This window comes from Rhincodon typus, chromosome 13 (genome assembly GCF_021869965.1).
Source record: "Rhincodon typus isolate 14 chromosome 13, sRhiTyp1.1, whole genome shotgun sequence".
Classification (NCBI taxonomy): Eukaryota; Metazoa; Chordata; class Chondrichthyes; order Orectolobiformes; family Rhincodontidae; genus Rhincodon; species Rhincodon typus.
Window position 1 is genome coordinate 59,958,600 of NC_063344.1, and position 19,692 is coordinate 59,978,291.

General features: G+C 41.3%; 1 pseudogene; it reads right to left on the minus strand.

Annotated features, from left to right (window-relative positions):
• Window positions 1–5,305: 5,305 nt before the first annotated feature.
• LOC125484768 lies at window positions 5,306–5,482 on the minus strand (annotated as a pseudogene).
• Between the last annotated feature and the right edge of the window lie 14,210 nt (window positions 5,483–19,692).

Consider the following 19,692-nt stretch of genomic DNA (forward strand, 5'->3'; position numbering starts at 1 on the left):
TATGCTGAAGATCCCAATCATGATCCTGTAACCCTCAACATTCCTGGGAATACAATCCTGCTTTGTGTAATCTGCCTTCCAGGTATCATTCTGTCAAAACCAACTGTTACAATTACTGCATGGTGTTTTGTTTTTATCAAATTATGTTTTGAAATGTCATTTGATACAAAACAAGAATCATAATGTTCTGAAGTTGACTCAACAAGAGAAGGGGGCAGTTAAAGATCAAACAAGATTGTGATCATTGGATCTATGCAGTTTCTGGTTGGAGACCAAGAAAACAGTCTCCCAAGTTCACAAAGAATGGAACTGGAGTCTCCAAAAGTTCAAGGATAATGTTCTAAAAGTCATGCTGTTAATTTACTCCTTAATTCTGAAATGGAAAAGAGTTGGAGTCAAGAATTTTGATCAGCATTTCTGCCTGGATGCACAGCGAATGTTTTTCATGTTTCCACGGAGAAGAATGCAGAGGAAGCCATTTTAGAGATGAGGCTACAGGTGTCCCTTCAAATTAAGGAATGTCACAGAGAGATGGTAGCTTTTGCGTAGTCAGCAGAGAAAGGAGGTTGCTTCGCTGGATGCAGGAAGAAGAAGGTCCCTAGTTATAGAATTGAAACCCATAGCCATCTCAGGATTCCAGGAGGTTCCTCTGGCATGTCTATTGGGAAAGAATTGTCAGGACAGATGATGTTCATAGCAGTGGATTAAACAACTCTGAAAACTAAGCGAAGCACCTGGAGGTGGTGACCTGAACTTATTTTTTCAAAAAAGAGAAAAAAAAATCAGTGAAACAGGGAAATGCAAACCTGTTGGAAGCTGCAGAGTGCCTTTGGCCTGAATATATAAAGGGAGAACATCTCTGGGAACTACCACTGACCAGAAACTGAACCGAACCAGCTATATAAACACAATGGCTCCAATAGCAAATCAGAAGCTAGAAATCCTGCAGCAATTAACTCAACACCTGACTCTCCAAGATCTGTTTACAAGGTGTGATGAAACATTGTTCACTTGTCTGGATGGGTGCAGCTCCAATAACACTCAAATCCCAACATCACCCAGATCAAAGCAGCTTGCTTGTTTTATAGTTCATTCAATATCTTTAACATTCACTCATTTCACAACTAATGCGCTGTGGCACTGTGTGTACTATCAACAAGATGCATGTCAGTAACTCACCAAGACTTCTTTGAAAGCATCTTCCAAACCTGGGACCTCTACAACCATGAAAGGCAAGAATAGATGCATCGGAATTCCATCACCTACAGTTTCAAGTCAGGTTGGAAAGTTATGTTACCGTTCCTGCATTGTTGTTGGTCAAAATCCTGCAAGTCCCTTTCTGTGTGTCCCTACATCCCAAGGGCTGCATCATTTCAGGAAGACAGCTCACTGCCACCTTCTCCAGGGAAATTAAGAAAGGTCAATTAATGCTGCCTTAGTAGGCAAAACCCACATCCCATGAATTAATAAAATAAAAAGACATATTGGACACCATTAATCACACCCTGCCAGTTAAATCCCTTCCCATTGTCCCTAATTTGTCTGTTGTTGCTCAGCCAATTTCCTAACTAGGTCAATGATTAGTTTTCAATTCCATGGACTTCAACTTTAGCTCATAGTTTCTCCCTTGTGTCTATCAAATAGCTTCTGGAACTGTATATAAATAATATGAAGAGCATTCCTCTGCTTGTACTTTAGCCATTGCTTCTAATGAATCAGTCTAGCCATCAGACATGGTTCATGCTGTCTTTCTTGGATCAGCTGAAAATTGTCAAGCTGTTCAGTCATTCTATTCCGAATTATAAACTGGAGCAATTTCCCAACCACGGATATTAATCTAACTGGTCTATAATTCTGTATTTTCCTTCCCTTTCTTAAATAATGCAGTGACATACGTAATTTTTCAACCTAAAGGAAAACTTCCCATATCAAGAAAATTTTGGATGATTATTGGTTGTGTACTTGCAATGTATTCACCTATTTCTTTTAAAACTGTGGGATGGAATTCTTGGAGTCTGACACTCTTGAATGTCATTGATTTTCATTGTTATTATTATTTTTCTAGGATTAATTTGGTGAGACTGCTTCAAGATTTGTTTCCTTGTTTTTCTTTGACTTTTTTCCTTTACTCTAAATTCTGATGCAAAGTAAGACGTCTGTCATTTCCTATTCTTATTGGCAATATCATAATCATCTGTTTAAAGAAGCCCACATTGGTTGTAACTACCCCTATTTGCCTAACGTAATTTTTGCCTGTCATAATTTTGCATGTTTTAGCTTTTGATATCTAGTACTTCTTTCATCATCCATGATTTTTTTAAAAGGAAAAAATCTTATACTTTAGAGGTATAAACGGAATCTGATCATATTTCTTCAACCACCCTCACTGATCATGATCGTCGTGACCCTTTAAAAGATTGATGGGGGTTTTCGTCTTCTGTCTAACACAAACATATCTTTACTGGTCAACCTACATGTCAGAATTTTTACATGCCCATAAAATTCATGAGGGTGCATATGCCAGATCATCCAAGTGAACAGTTGCATGAACTCTGGGGGCAAATGTCAGCAGTTTCTTCAACATAGCTCACAAATGATCTCTGTCATTTCCTTGCCACAAAATCCACACAACAACACTTAACAGCAAGCACCATTGGATAAGAATCCTAAAGGGCAAACCAAGTCAATGTCATCATTCCCCAGGGATCATTCACCCCCACTACACTCTTGCTGTTTAGTACACCCCAGCATTGTTCCACTGACATCAATATGTATGAGAATCATGAATGATCAACAATTTATGTGCTCCTCTTAGCCATTGTCATTTAGGAAGCCAATGGTTTCATCATTCATTGTTGCTTCAAACTTAGGGTAACTACAAGTCTTATCGAATTACATGATCAAATGAATTAATGTACAGCAATTATGTAGTACCTTCTGTAATGCCGAAGTGTTTCATGTGGAAAGAATTCCACCGAATCTTTCAATCTGTTGTGTATTTGACATAACACAATTGAAAGACTCGTGGCAATGGATACAGTCAAAACCTAAAGCAGGACAAACTCCCATCTCTTTGACATGAGAGTGTGAAGGTACAGCTGAGTCATCTGAATAGGTGGAACTGTCTCACTCAGAAATATATCTGAGACCTTAGCGCTGATTATCTGTTTACATTTTCAACTGAGGTATAACTCTCGGTCTTCTGACTGAAGGGCAGTAATGAATGAAGCAAGGTTCGCTTTGAAGAAAAATGAGTTCAGCTGCTCCTACAAAACAGATTTAGCTTTTTAAAAGGGTTTCAGTGACTAAAATCTGCCACATATTTATCTTATACCAATAGCAATTGTTGACCTGTGTTGCACAATGGTCTCTATTGTGTGTTCTAAAGATTCAACATCTATATAATTTGTCCATCCAACAAGTGCATAGAGTGGCCCTGGAGATCCTCAAAATAAAACCTAACATTAAACAGGCACCTTCACCTCACTAAGGCTCACAAAGCCTTCAATGTGATTAACTTTCCTTCGTGCATTAATATGAAATGGCTTTCACTAAGAGAGGAGGCTACAATAGATACATGTAGATCACACCAGAAGAAGCTCAGGTTCACCACTATTGCACCAGCTTGCACTATTTTACTATGACTCAGAGCTGGAAATTCACTGGCCCCAATTTCTTCTGTGTCCCTGTTAGTGATTTTCTCTTTACTAAGTTGCTGATGTAGGCTGCACACAGCATCTGGCGTGGCACTGTTGCTTCAAATTATGGCAAGTTTGAAAAGAGCAATGAGTATTTTAAATCGAAATGTTGCCTAATTTGGAGACGACGTAAATGAGCCAGTGAATGGAGTGGGGTGTGGTGCATGGTTTGTGAACATGGAATGATATGTATTATAACAGGCCTAGAATTATTTTGAATATCTTTATGTTATGTGGGAGACAAACCGGGAGTGCATTTGGATAAATCAGGCTTAGGTACATGGATGATGTAGAGTAAGGCATTGATTTGATCGTGATTTCAAAAATTGTTATTGAGCAGGTGCGAACAGAGTTGTATCATATTGATGTCAGATCACTAGATCCAGAGACTGTCTTTATGGAAACAGCCAAATACTGAATTATCCCTCAAGCATTAAAGGTAAATGCAGCTTTGACTTAATCATCTCAATGCTTTTTATTATAATTCGTTCTCAGGGTGCTAACTAGGGTGACATTTATTGCCCATCTCTAATTTTTTTGCTGTGGATCTGGAGTCACAGGTAGGGCTGACCAGGTAAAGGTGATAGATTTCCTTCCCTGAAAAAAACATTAATGGTATGTTTTTAACAACAATCAACAGGGAACATGGTCACCATTAGGTGAACATTTTATTGCATATTTCATGATCTGCCAGTGTGGGATTCAAACCCATGTTCACAGAAGATTGACCTTCTAGATTAGTTGATATGATCATGGGGCATAGAGAAAAAAGTAAAGAGAGGTTTTCTATCCTTTGCGTGAGTTAAACTAAGGACCAGTTTTTCAAGTAGATGAAAAAGTCTTATGGACCAAGCCAGACCCCCTCAAAATATTTTAAGAAGGTAGCCGAGACCCTAATTTTTTCTTATATTAAAGGCAGATGTGAAGTAGGTGTTCCAGGTGTGATGCAACTGATCAAACCACTCAGCTTTAAGCAAAACAAAATTTATTAAGCGCTTCATTGAAACAGGAACAAAAGAAAGCGGAATTTAGAGTAACAACTGTTGGAAAACCTAAACAACCCGATACACCAACTCAACTAATTAACTGTTCCAATTTAGTAACATCCCATAAACACACACCTTGGCAAAAAGATAAATTCAAACGCAGATTTTTACAGGCAGGAAGGAACAACATCCAGAGAAAGTCAGAGCCGTCCTTTACTGAATCTTGCAACACTTCTGGTACTCAAAATATCTTGTGACTACTACAACAAAAAAAAACTGGAGAATTGGCCACTCCCCTTCCATTGTTTAAACTGTTGCTCCCTAGACTCTCTGTGACCTCTGCCTTTACAACCTCTCATTAAAAAAAAACGAGGATAAAATAACCTTTGTAAGTGACAGTATTGTCACACAGGTTGCCTTTACACTATTTGAAGACAACCAAGGCCAATTCTCCAGATGCCTCAGACAATATTTGTCACTCAACCAGCAACACAAACACAAATCATCTTGTCATTAATCTCATCGCTTGTATGGGACATTGCTGAGTGTCACTTTTTTGCCAAATTTCCTGAGATTATGACAGTCGTCACTTCAGAAATAAGTCATTGGTTTTGCAGCTCCTGAGGGTGCAAAAAACAATACATAAATGCAAAACCAGGATGATGCGTAGAGTGGATGGAGCAAGCTCCTATTCCAACTCCCGGCTCCAAAAATCAGTTTAATATAGGGTCCTTAAGTAAAGGACATATCAGATATTAAAGCTGATAAGAACAGAAACTACCCTTGGTCTGAAGGGTCTAGGCCCGAAATGTCAGCCTCCTGCTCCTCTGATGCTGCTTGGCCTGCAGTGTTCATCCAGCTCTACACCTTGTTATCTCAGATTCTCCAGCATCGGCAGTTCCTACTATCTCTGACATAAATGCAAAGTCTGTTTTTTTTAATTCTTATTTTAACTGCCATTCTGAACTAAATTTTTAAGCATTACATAGCTTACTATATATCAGGGCCAGTCTTACCATTGCCATTTGTTAGCTGTTATTACACAGAAATCTTGCTTTTCTTTAAATGAAGAAAGGACATTTCACAAGATCATTAGAAACAGGCACAGGATTAGATCATTCTGCACAAGAAACAACTCTGCCATCCAATGATATCTTGGCTGTTCTGATTGTGACCTTAACTCCACTTTCCTGCCTATCCCTTACCACATGACTTCCTTGTCAATCCAAAATCTGCATAAATAAAGCTTGAGTAAATTTAGCAACTCTGGCTTTTCAAAGACTAAAGACCCTCAATGAAGAAACCAGCCTTTACCTCCATCCTAAATAGTATTTGCCTCTGATTTTGGATGCTCAGACTTTAGTCTTTCTACTTCCATCTCATTCTGTCCATTATGGCCATTGGACAGTGTTGTGCACATCTCTCTTGAGTAAGGGGACTAAAACAGTACACAATACTCCAGATGTCATCTCACCAATGCCTTGTATACTTATAGTAAGACCTTCCTAATTTACACTCTATCCTTCCTTGCAATAAAGATCAAAGTTCAATTTGTATTCCTAATTACTTGCTGCACCAACATGATTCATACACAATGACCACTAGATCTCTCTGGACTACAATAATCTGCAATCTCTCAATTTAAATAATATTCTGCTTTTCTATTCTTCCTGCCAAAATAGACACATCACATTTCCTCATATTACACTGTTCCAGCCACCAAACTTATTTCAGGGTTATTTGACAATCTTCTGAAGATGACCTCTTAAAATATTCCCACAAAAGACTTAAATCGCTGATAGATTAGGGTTAGCTGGATCAAAACAAAATGGGGGAGTTAATAGATAGAGTTAAGTGACGGATATGTACTGTTCTGGTATTCCAAAAGCAAGTTTTTGCATAAATGTACACAATTATTGAAGAATTAATGATTGCACTTTAGATAGATATGGAACTCAATTCTAATCACATTCTTATCAGCAGAATAAAAACTGCCCATCACCTTCACTTTGGTCATAGCACCCAGTTATGATCTGACACATATGGTGAACTGAAACGAATACAAATGTCTGACTACACATTAGAAATAAAGCTATTTCCACAATTCTCCACCGGATCAATGTGGTTATAAAATATTAATGTTTAGGCACTCAGAGCAGGCTTAAGCTCAGATCCACCACTTTTGCAATAGAGATTGGAAGCACAAGGGGAACTGAAAGGCAATGTTTCCAGTTGTTGAACAGTGAAATGTCAAGAACATGCTGATGAATGTCAGCTTGCGGCATAAGCATGTATTTATTTGAAAATGCTAAGCATGTTATGAACTGTCTCACAATCTCTTAGACAAATCAATGAGATGCAGCTGTGTATTTGAACCGCAGTCCATTTTGACAACACCAAGAACTTTTCCAGTCAAATCGTTAACACTGGGAACCTATTTTCAAACAATCGCAATGCTGCTGTGCTGGCCTTACACTGTAAAATATAAGAAGTGAATTAGGCCATTGAGCCCATCGGGTCTGCTCTACCACTTGATCATGGCTGACATGTTTCTCAACCCCAATCTTCTGCCTTCTCCCCATAACCCTTGATTCCTTACCGATGGGGAACCTGTCCATCTCTGTCTTAAATCACTCAATGACTTGGCCTTCACTACTGTCTGCAACAATGTGTTCCAAAGAGTCACCATCCTCTGGCTGAAGAAGTTCCTCATCAGCTCAGTTCTAAAGGGTCGTCCCTTCACTCTGAGGCTGTGCCCTCCTGCTACTGGAGACATCTTCTCTACATACACTCTATCCAAAACTCTCCATATTCTGTAAGTTTCAATCAGATCCTCCCACATCCTTCTAAACTCCATAGAGTGTGGACTGAGGGTCTTCAACCACTCCTCATATGACAAGACATTCATCCATGACATCATTATTGTAAACCACCTCTGGACCCCCTGTAATGCCAGCACATCCTTCCTTACATATGGGGCCCAAAAGTGCTTACAATATGCTAAATGCAATCTGACCAGAGCTTCATTTAGCCTCAGCAGTACTTCTCTGTTGTTGTATTCTAACCCTCTTGAAATGAATGCTAACATTGCATTTGCCTTCCTAACCATGAACTGAACCTTCATGTTAATCTAAACAGAATCCTGAACTAGGACTCTGAAGCCCATTTGTGCTTCAGATTTTGAAGCCTTTCCCCATTTAGTTAATAGTCTCTGACTCTATACTCCCTATCAACGAGCAGAACATCACACGTTACCACTTTGTATTTGATCTGTTACTTCCTTTCCCACTTTCCTAGCCAGTCCAAGTCCTTTTGCAGCCTCCCTGCTTCTTCAACATTACCTGTCCCTCCACCTATCTTTGTGTCAACTGCAAACTTAGCAACAATGCCCTCAGTTCCTTCGTCCAGATTGTTAATGTACAACATGAACAGTTGTAGTCACAACACTGACCCTTGCGGAACTCCAGCAGTCACCAGCCAACATCCTGAAAGATACCCCTTTATCCATACTCTGTCTTCTGCCAGTCAGCCACTTCTCTGTCCCATGCCAGTATCGTGCCCCTAACACCACGGGCTCTTATCTTATTTCGCAGCCACCTGTGCAGCAGCTTGTCAAAGGCCTTCTGGAAATCCAAATAGATCACATCCACTGGCTCTCCTTTGTCGAACTTGCTCATTTCCTCCTCAAAGAATTCCAACAGATTTGTCAAGTATGGCCTTCCCTTGAGGAAGCTATGCTAACTCAGCCCTATTTTACCATGCACATTCAAGTCCTCTACAACTCATCCTCAATAATCGACTCTAAAATCTTACTAATGACAGAGGTTAACAGGCCTATCATTTACTGTGTTCTGCCTCCATACCTTCTTAAATATTTTCCAGTCCTCTGGGACCCTCGTTGACTACAGTGATTTCTGAAAGATCACTACCAGTGCCTCCATAAACGCCTCAGCTGTCTCCTCCAGATCCCTGAAATATGATCCATTCGGTGCGGGTGATTATCCACCTTCAAAATTTTCAGCTTCTCCAGCATCTTTTCCTTAGTGTTGGCCACTACACTCACCCGTGACCCAGACTTCCTTGAAGTTATGGTACGCTGTGGGCATCTTCCATTCCGAAAATTGGTACAAATTACTTATTCAGTTCTTCTGTCATTTCTTTGTTCCCCATTTCTTCTTCTCCAGCCTCATTTTTCAATCGCCCAATGTCCTCTGTTGCCTCTGTCTTACCTTTCAAACATCAAAAACTCTCACAATCTTTTATATTACTAGTTAGCTTATCTTGATATTTCATCTCCTCCCCCTTATTGTTTTTTTAGTCATCCTCTGCTGGTTTTTAAAACCTTCCGAATCATCTGGCTTCTCACTAATCTTTTCACAACACTGTATGCTTTTTCTTTCGCTTTTATGCAGTGCCTGAACTCCCTTGTCAGCCATGGCTGCCTCACCCTCCCCTTAATGTTTCTTCTTCCTTGGGATATGTTTCTGTTCTGTTGCCCAAATTACCTCCAGCAATTCCTGCCTTTGCTGCTTCACCATCTTCCAATCAACTCTGGCCAGCACCTCCCTCATGTCTTTGTAGTTACCTTTTCTCAATTGTAATACTGTTACATCTGATTCCAGCTTCTCCCACTCAATCTGCAGGGGGTGAATTCTATCATATTATGATCGATGGCAGCGATGGAGTAGGCAGCATTTAGCCTCCTCAGCCCAGGGCTCGTTAATCTGTCTGCTTTTTTCTCCACCTCCTCCCCACTTCCTTCCTCTCCCTTTTTTTTTAAGATTTTAAAGTGCCTTTGTTTCTGATCAGAAGACTTACTCGGAGCAACTGAGAACCAGAGGGGAGCAGGCCGGAGGCCTGGGAGTGGCGTGGAACGGCTGAGAGCTGGAGCGGAGTGGGCCGGAGGCCTGGGAGCGGCGTGGAACGGCTGAGAGCTGGAGCGGAGTGGGCCGGAAACCTAGGAGTGGCGTGGAACGGCTGAGAGCCGGTGTGGAGTGGGCTTCAGGCCTGCAGCAGTGTGGGGACGGTTGTTGGACTGGGGCCTGGGCACGGACGGTCAGTGGTTTGAGAGGTCAGCCACAGCATGATTGGAAGCCCCTGTGCTGGGCCACTGCAATGTGATATTTATCTGATTGTAATGTTTATTCTTTTAACTATGTCTTATTTCTAACTTATGCTATGAATCACTGTAAGGTAATACAACTTCTTTTTGTTTTATTCCTCTTTTTGTATCTAAGATTTGTACCTAGATTTGTACTTTGTGTCTAAGATGGTGCCATGAGATGCAACATGGTAAACTTTTCACTGTACTCCTGTATTTGAGTGTACGCGACAATAAAGGATCTTTTATATTCTATTACAGTCACTGCCCCCAAACAGTCCCTCCTCCTTAAACTCTCTAATCAAATCTGCCCCATTACACATCACCAAATACAGAATTGCCTGTTCCCATATGGGCTCTACCACAAGCTGATCCAAAAATCCATCTTGTAGACATTCCACAAATTCCTTTTCTTGAGTTCCACTCCCAAACTAATTTTCCAATCCACCTGCATATTGAGGTCCCCCATGAATATAGCAATAGTGTCTTTCTTACATGCTTTTTCTATCTCCCGATTTATTTTTCTCCCAAAATCCTGACTGCTGTTAGGAAGTCCGTAACATAATTTCCATCAGGGACTTTTTTTCTTTGCAGTTCCTCAACTCCAGTCACATCGATTCAACGGCTTCTGACTCTATATCATTTCTTGCTATCGATCTAATTTAATTTCTTACTAACAAGGCAAACTTGTCCCCTTTGCCCACTTGCCTGTTGTTTCGATAGGACAGTTCCCAGCCGTGATCCCCTTGCAGCCACATCTGTGATACCCATAACATTATATCTGCCGATTTCAATCTGTGCTACAAGCTCAGTTAACTTGCTTCGTATACTGCATGCATTTAACTACAACAGCCTCAGTCATGTGTTGACTGTCCCCTTCTCATAGTTATTGCCTTACCTGCCGTGCCTGAGGTTAGATTCCTGACCTTTTCCATACTCTCTGTCCTATTTCTTCTTCTGGAAATTTTAAGAACCTCAAGTGAGGCCTCCCGACCTTCAACTTTTTCCAGGATTTTCTGTGCAACTGAATTGACTCCTGCCATTATTTAGCTTAAAGCCCTATCCAAAACCCTGCTGTTTGATTCACCAGAACTTTGGTCCCAGGAACATGAAGGTAGAGTCTATCCCATCCCTCTTTCCCCAGTACTAGTGCTGATGCCCCTTGAATTCAAACCCATTTCTCCCACACCAATCTTTGAGTCACATGTTTACCTCTTCAATCTTATCGAAGTGCCAATTTGCTCGTGGCTCAGGTAGTAATTCAGAGATTATTACCTTTTTGATTATGCTTTTTTATTTTAGCGCCTAGCTGCTCATTTTCCCTCAGCAAAACTCTTTGCCTTTATTGTTGGAACCTACGTGGGTCATGACAACTGGATCTCTCCGCTTCCACTCCAAGTTCCTCTGCAGCCCACATGAGATATCCTGAATCAGGACACCATGCAGGCAACACAGCCTTCAGGGCTGTTGATCCTGACCACAGAAAACAGTTTGTCTGCCTGTGACTATTTCTATTTTCTCTTCCCTCTGGATCCTATGGTGCTATGGTCGAGCCCACACTCTCATCCACACAGGGAATCTCAAACCTGTTTAGACAAGCTCGGTGGATGAGTCTCCTTCAGCACTACCTTCTAGATCCCTCTACCTACTTCACTGGTAGTCACACCCTCCTGTCCCTGACCACTGACTAAATTTGAGGTTGTTAATCTAAGGGGCATAACTGCTTCCTAAAACACACAGTTCCAAGTAACTCTTCTCCTTGATATGTTGCATTGTTCGAAGGTGGAGTTCCTCAAACAACCAACATTTGTTACAGAGATAACAAGGCGTAGAGCTGGATGAACACAGCAGGCCAGGCAGCATCAGAGGAGCAGGAAAGCTGATGTTTCGGACCGAGAACCTTCTTCAGAAATGGGGGAGGGGAAGGGGGTTCTGAAATAAATAGGGAGAGAGGGGGAGGCGGACAGAAGATGGATAAAGGAGAAGATAGGTCGAGAGGAGGCAGGCAGGTCAAAGAGGCGGGGATGGAGCCAGTAAAGGTGAGTGTAGGTGGGGAGTTAGGGAGGGGATAGGTCAGTCCAGGGAGGACAAACAGGTCAAGGGGGCGGGATGAGGTTAGTAGGTAAGAGATGGGGGTGGGGCTTGAGGTGGGAGGAGTGGATAGGTGGGAGGAAGGACAGGTTAGGGAGGCGGGGACAAGCTGGGCTGGTTTTGAGATGCGGTAGGGGGAGGGGAGATTTTGAAGCTTGTGAAGTCCACATTGATACCATTGGGCTGCAGGGTTCCCAAGCGAAATATGAGATGATGTTCCTGCAACCTTCGGGTGGCATCATTGTGGCACTGCAGGAGGCCCAGGATGGACATGTCATCCAAGGAGTGGGAGGGGGAGTTGAAATGGTTTGCGACTGGGAGGTGCAGTCGTTTGTCGCGAACCGAGCGTAGGTGTTCCACAAAGCGGTCTCCAAGCCTCCGCTTGGTTTCCCCAATGTAGATGCGGCCACATCGGGGAACAGCGGATACAGTATACCACATTAGCAGATGTGCAGGTGAACATCTGTTTGATGTGGAAGGTTTTCTTGGGGCCTGGGATGGGGGTGAGCGGTGAGGTGTAGGGGCAGGTGTAGCACCTCCTGCGGTTGCAGGGAAAGTGCTGGGTATGATGGGGCTGGAGGAGAGTATGGAGCGGACAAGGGAGTCAAGGACAGAGTGGTCCCTCTGCAAGGCAGATAAGGGTGGGAGGGAAAAATGTCTTTGGTGGTGGGGTCGGATTGCAGACGGCGGAAGTGCTGGAGGATGATGCGTTGGATCCGGAGGTTGGTGGGGTGGTACGTGAGGATGAGGGGGATTCTGTTTTGGTTGTTATTGAGGGGAGGGGGTGTGAGGGATGAGTTGTGGGAAATGCGAGAGACACGAAGGAATTGGGAATAGGGGATAGCATTTTTGCAGGAAGGTGGGTGAGAGGAGGTGTATTCTAGGTAGCTGTGGGATGACTTGTTACAGATGCGTTCACCATGAACCATAATGGGGTCCCCCAATCACCATCTCAAGCAGTTACAACATGTTGCCTGGCCCATCATCTTTATTTTAGTGAATTATATCTTCATCTGATTTTTCAAAATTTCATATTGATCTTTTAGTTTGTAGCCTATAAATATTTCCCCTGTTTACCTTCAATTTGAAAGTAATCTATAATAGATAGCCAAATTATTCATTGTGACTGACCAAACAACATATGGTTTACATGTGATGTCACTCTTTTGTGCTGCGCCCCTGATGCTGGAATTCAATTAATCCTGTTAAAAAAAGCACTGACAAACTCTGAGCCAAAATAACACAAGGAAAAACCACCTCTTCCGCTCTGCACAGAATTTCCCATGTTGCCTCCAAATTTCCCGAACTACATATTCACACACACATTGTTCTGAGGAAGTGTCACCAGACCCAAAACGTTAACTCTGTTTTTACCTTCACAGGTGCTGCCAGACCTGCCGAACTTTTCCAGCAACTTTGTTTTCGTTCCTGATTTACAGCATCCGCAGTTCTTTCGGTTTTTACATACTCACTCAGGCTGTGATCTCTCCTTCCTGACCATACAAAGATGACTAATCATACATTTTAAATAGGTGCTTTCTTAAATAGAGATGAGATGACTTACACTCATTAAGTTTCAACACTAATTAACACCTCTTAAGGCCCTATTCAAGCTTCACGTGATTGATTGATAACTGTCCATCAGTCAGCCACCTGATTACCTTTCTACTAGACTACTGAATTTTAAACTTTTAAAATGGAGAAATAAAGAAAGAAAGATTTACCAGAGATAGTAGGAACTGCAGATGCTGGAGCATCTGAGACAACAAGGTGCAGAGCTGGATGAACACAGCAGGCCAAGCAGCATCATAGGAGCAGGAAGGCTGATGTTTCGGGCCTACAGTTCTGTTCCCATGTTGCCTCCAAATTCCCCGAATGATATACCCATTCAGACTGTGTCTCACTCCGGCTGTAATCTCTCCTTCCTAATCATGGCTGCCAAAGCATAGCGTAGAATTCCGACAGTGCAGAAGCAGGCCATTTGGCCCATCAAGTCCACACCGATCCTATGAAGAGAATCCCACTCAGAACCAGACACCAACCCCCACCCCGCCGCAACTCCCCACCCCCCAAAACCCATTCCTGGAACCCTGCATTAACCATGGCTAATCCACCTACCCTGCTCATCCCTGGATGCTACAAGGCAATTTGGCATGGTCAATCCAGCTCACCTGCACATCTTTGGACTGTGGGAGGAAACTGGAGCTTCAGGAGGAAACCCATTCAGACACAGGGAACCCAGGTCCCTGGTGCTGTGAGGCAGCAATGCTAACCACTGAGCCACCGTGCTACCATGCAGCAGACCTTTTTGTCTACCTTCAGCATGCTGAGTGATCAGTATTACATTTATCTTTATAATCCAGAGGTCTGTAATACAATGTTTAAGCTCTTATTCAAGATTTTTTAGTCAAATTTATTTTCAGATCAGTTTCTCATATCAATTCCAACTCTTAATCCTTTTTAAGGCATCTTCATCGGTCCTGAATTCAGAGTAAAAAAAAAACCAAAAGAACTGCGGGTGCTGTAAATCAGGAACAAAAACAAAGTTGCTGGAAACTTTGTAGAGGAACATTGGGGAAATGAAGCGTAGACTTGGTGACCACTTCGCAGAACATCTACGTTCTACTCGCAAAAAGGACCCTGAACTACCTGTTGCCTGCCACTTCAATGCACCACTCTGCTCCCTGGCCAACATCTCTGTCTCCGGCTTGCTACAGTGTTCCAGTGAAGCCCAACGCAAGCTGGAGGAACAACACCTCATTTTCCGCTTGGGGACCCTACAGCCCTCCGGACTCAATATTGAGTTCAATAATTTTAGGACCTAAACTCTCCCATGTCCCAGCACCCCCACCCCACACACCAGGCCTTGTTACCACATAGCCTGCCACTACACACCCCCTGTTGTTAGTCACTAACAGTCCCCATTAACAACTATTCACCCTCCCAGCCTGATCATTAGCAACTCCTTTGTCTGTCCAACTGTCTTTCTCTGTCTTTGGGCTCTATCCTATCGTTTACTCCCTATCCCACCCACCTCCCTATTTTCTGCATATAAACTGACGTTTTCCCAGCCGCCATCAGTTCTGAGGAAGGGTCACCGGACCCGAAACGTTAACTCTGTTTTCTCCTCCTTTAAGAGGACTACATAGGATAATGAACAGAAAAAGAATTGTTCCATTAGTTAATTTGGAATCTGGAAACTATCTTGTGCCTTTATTAGATTCTTTGAAAACATTATAACATGCACAAGAGACCTTCTAATTTATATCCATTTGATTAATCTATTAAATGATCAACAAGGGGATGTATAATAATCTGATTCTTACAAAGAGTAAAGCAACTGCATTATCTAGTTTGAATGAAAAACAACACAATATCACAATCTACATGATAGAAATTATTTCGTGTTTAATTTCAATCCAGCATCCTGTAACATTTTCTAATTTGAGAGCTGACTAGTCTACCTTACTGTGAAGATTTGAGTCCACTGGGATTATCTCTGTTCAATACAATTCTAAACTTCAAATTCATCTTCACAACCAGTTTCAGCTAGGTAAATTCTCTGACAAGTTGCAAAAAGTTGTTTTCATTTGAATAATTGAAACTCAGAGTTTGAACTCAGACCTCGGTGCACGTGGTGGGATCAAACATACAGCACGTATATGTTTGAAACATACATTATCACTGTTCTATCCACTGAGGTTATGGTGGGAGGGGATGGTATGGAGAATGATGACGAATCACAAGTGTTTAAATCAAAGAAAGACAGGAGCAGTGTGTAGTTTGAGGAAGCACGAGGGAATAGTCTTTCGATTAATACACAATGGTGCAATCAATCATCCAAGTACAAGTACATTAATCAGATATAAAAATACCAAATCACTACATTGTTACAATTTTACAGCTCTCTGTAATGAATCAAATGATCCAAGCCATTATAGTAAACTTAGCTTCACATAATCTAATGATTATAAATTTCTGTTGATACTGTCACATATTTGGCAAAATGGGTAATTTTAATATATATCTGTGGATGCATAGATATAGTGTCTGTTTCAAAAGTACTTTAAACTCCACACAAGATGGCTGTTATAATCATGTGACTGGATTTGGCAATAAACTTCTGCAATTTTCTCAAAATTAAAACCAACCAATCAATACCTCCTATAACTCCTGATGAGATTAGATTGCCAAACTATTACTTTGTAAACTGTCAAAGTGATATTGTCTCCAAGAACCCCTACACAATAGAATTACAAGTTATCCCAACCATTTAAGAAGGTGTATTAATGACCTTTCCACTTAACTTATGATATCAAAGGCTGTTCAGCAACTGGTTAAAAGAATCTGATAGTCTGCCCCTTTGCAAGTCTGTTGTAGACAGCAAAGTTGTCTGGAATGCAGCAGTTACTGCTAATCATCAAAAACTTTTTTGGGATATAGCATAACATGACTATGATCTGAGCAGACACTAGAAGCTTTGCTGTGTTCAGAGTTGACCCTGATGGTTGTATGAGCCTATTTATAGCAGTTTCCTTGTAGCATCTTGAGCTGTTCCATGGAGTTCAGCCAATGTCTCCTGATGTGTGTGGGGGATCTGGTCAACCGCATGGGTGCCATCAATAATGGGGTTAGTTTATCCTGGCACACAAACAAAATGCAATTTCCCCTTCACTCTTCTGCAGCTTTCTGTGGAAAAGATGAAGAACTTACTTTGCATCAGTGGATTGTTGTCAGTGGTGTGTTGATGTATTTGTGGTTTGTGTATGAACTAACCTTGCATATCTTTACCAGCTCATATGGAAGGAATGGGTGGATTGCAAGTTTTTTGTTGCGGTCAGTTTCATATTCGCTGGCAAGAATTTATTTTTAAATTTATGTGCTGGTCAAATTTGAGCAGATGGCATGACTCAGGCATTTTCTCCCTGGAAAAGTAATGCTTACAAAGGCAGCTGTTCTCTGTTTTTCCCACATTCATTTATCTGAGTTTTTAAGGATAACAATGTGGCCTTGAGTGAGTGTGCAATCCCATCTGTGGTTCCAATTGAACCTGCCTCATGAGCTTCCTTCTCGAGAGACAGGAGCACTGAAATCTAATGTTCACTTTAAGAATTTAGATGGCAGCTGTGAAAAATCCAGCAATACATTTTTAATCAGTCACTGCCTGGGAGATGAGAAGGTGATTTTTCCATATTGTTCATTTTATGTAGGTGAACTGAGCACACAGTACACAGCCTCAATGAGGAAATGAGAAGATTGTCTCATTATCACACTAATACCCGCTATTTATATATTAGCTTTAACATGAGGTGTTTCATGGATGCAAAATTAGACAAAAATTATCATGTCAAAAGGAAGATATATTAAAATAGATTTCCAAAGGCTTCATCAAAAAGAGACAGTTAAAGAGAATTTTAACTGATTTCAATGATGTGCATTTTGCCTCTAGTAAAGTATCTTTACCCGATATGGCAATGTTTATGCTATAGCATTAAAGACTGGGACATGGGAAATGTAGTATTGAATGGTCTAACAGATGTTTCCAACAGTTCACTCCAAATATTATTTTCACAGGCATTTCAGTGTCTATGTAAGATTAAGCTATTCAGTTATAAAGAGTCACATGCTTCCATCAGCATATCATGCTTTAAGTGGCCTGAGTTAAGATGGAGTCTGAGACATTTATACCGTCAGGTCATGTGTTGTAATACAGGATGATATCATAAGCACATCTCTTAAAAGGTAAACTGATGTATTAATTGTGGGACAAAACACAAAATATTTAATGCAGAAAAAGAATGCAGAGATTTGTGGGTGTGAGTTCCCATAGTGTGGAACCTTCGCAGCTAATTCACAGCTTCACTGCTGGGGTGAAAAAAATGATGCACAAGAAAGCAGAGACGGTAAGATTGAAGATGGTGTTGCTTGTAGGGTGGAAGAGCTTAGGAAAAGACCAAGGTGTGAAGGGATTTAACAAAGAATGAGAATTTTAAATTTAAAATTTTAAATTTAAAATTCTGGGAAAATATAACTTATTCAGATTACACTGCCATAATGCAATATATTGCGAATAACAGCTTTGTAGATAAGAATTTTCGTCCTGCAAAGTTTGTTGTTCTTTTATTGTCCATTTTGTTAATCAGCCAAACACTTTAAGATGCTCAGGTTGAACTCTTAGCCATGAGACAGATTGCCCATTACCATAGATCTAAAGTAGCAGAATTTGCTGACTGCTTTCACCTTGTCCCACACTGAAAGTTTTCTTGATATTGATAGTGAGAGAAAACAAATTACTAGTAGAGGACAGATAATCCATAAGCCTTTTGTGCTGATCTTCTGTCTGGTAAGTACGGGTGAAACATTTTCCACTTAATCATGGAAGTACACTCAGGATCAGGCAGTGAGAAAAGTAGAAAACATAGGCCCTGGTGCATCAGACTTCTCTGCTATAAGGAAAACAACTTCAGCCTTTCTGTAGCCCTGCACCCCACTCCAGCAAATCTCTTTTGAACTCTCTGAAAAGGCTTCGCATTCCTGTGACGACCAAAAGTAGAAACCATAGTCACAACAGGGTTTCATTATCTTGTATCTGGTTCAGCAAACTTCTCTGATATTGTAGTCTATGTCCCTATATACAAAGATCAGCAAAATCTCAATTTTCAGTATGACACACTTGTCAACTACAGATTTAACATACAGCTGCTTTTATATCTTGATCATTTATATTATGCAACTTGAACTGATCTGATGGCAAAACATTATTTAATTTTCTCAAAGACTTCCCTTGGAATTGTTTTGAGGACTACCTTGATTTTTGGGGCTACATTCTGGTTTTCAGGGTCTCCTTTCTAATTCACACTTAAACTTATTTATTAAGTGATGCAGTTCATTGGCCAACCTTTTGCATTTGAATTGACATATATGGTAGGTGGACTAATACGAAAGCAGAATTAAAAGAATTCATCAATATCGCCAATTATCTACCCCCCATTAAATGCAAAACCACAAGAAGGGTCTAGGCCCGAAACGTCAGCTTTCTTGCTCCTCTGATGCTGCTTGGCCTGCTGTGTTCATCCAGCTCTACGCCTTGTTATCTCAGGCATAGAAAAGCACTGATTTCCTAATCATCAGAGTATTTCATTTGGCACAAGGCAGCAAACATGTATTAGGAGCAAAACAAAAACAGCCAGATCTAACTAGAAGAGAAGATATCACCATAAATATAGCTTTTGCACACGATTGAGTCCAGAGCTATTGCATTTCCATCACATGCATGCAAAGCTGGGGCAGTTTAACCAGACAAATACTATCCTGTAAACTACAACTCACATTTAAATTTAAGTCCCATATTTAAATTTAATCATGATTAGATTTATTTGTCACGTGTACTAAGTATAGAAATACATAAATACAGCGAAAACCGCACAAAATCACCATTCACTGATGCCATTGTATAATCACAAAAACCAGTATTAAAAGATTTTAACACAGCCAAAAGGTAAGCAAGAAGGAAAAAAGAAAAGTCCAAATCTCAGAGACCCAAGTACCAAAATTGTGTGCAGTATTCCAAAAGTAGCCTAACCAATGTCCTGAATAACCGCAACATGACTTTCCAACGGTGCAGGCATCGCTCAATTCGCTACGGATATCCACCTCCACCGCCGTGCGAAAGGCCCGTTCTCACTGCCCACTGCCCCCTCACCGGCCCCACTCTCACCACCCACTGCCCCCTCATTGGACCCGCTCTCACAGCCCACTGCCCCCTCACCGCCCACTGCCCCCTCATCAGCCCCGCTCTCACCGCCCACTGTCCCCT